Below are 486 nucleotides of genomic sequence, written 5' to 3'. Positions count from 1 at the left end.
ATTTTTAACTTCAAACATTTTGTTCCCTTTAAATATCGTAGAATTCTTTTACCAAGTTCTTGTTCCCTTGGATCATGGGTTCTTCTCGTCATCTTATGAACGGCAAATGACAACTTCGGACGCGTGCAACGCGAAATCCACAGCAAACTCCCCGCTAGTGACCTGATTTCTTTGGATCGTGCAATTTAGGACTATATTCGTCACATAAATGCCCAGAGTCAATTGGAGCTTTTGTCATTTTTGCGTCATTCATTCCATATTGATTTAAAAGGTCATTAATAAGATTTTCTTGATCAAGAAAATAATCTTCTTCGTGTTTAAAAATGATTTTCATTCCCAAGAACTTGTTAACTTCTCTCAAATCCTTGATTTGGAAGATTTTTCAGTGAGTCAAACACCTTGTTCACTAAGTCGTCATTAGTCCCAGTGACCAATAAATCATCCACGTATATTCCTACGAGTAATATTCCACGACCATCCTTCCTA

This window comes from Plasmopara halstedii (assembly GCF_900000015.1).
Source record: "Plasmopara halstedii genome assembly, contig: Scaffold_614, whole genome shotgun sequence".
Classification (NCBI taxonomy): Eukaryota; Oomycota; class Peronosporomycetes; order Peronosporales; family Peronosporaceae; genus Plasmopara; species Plasmopara halstedii.
This window is presented reverse-complemented; position numbering follows the sequence as displayed.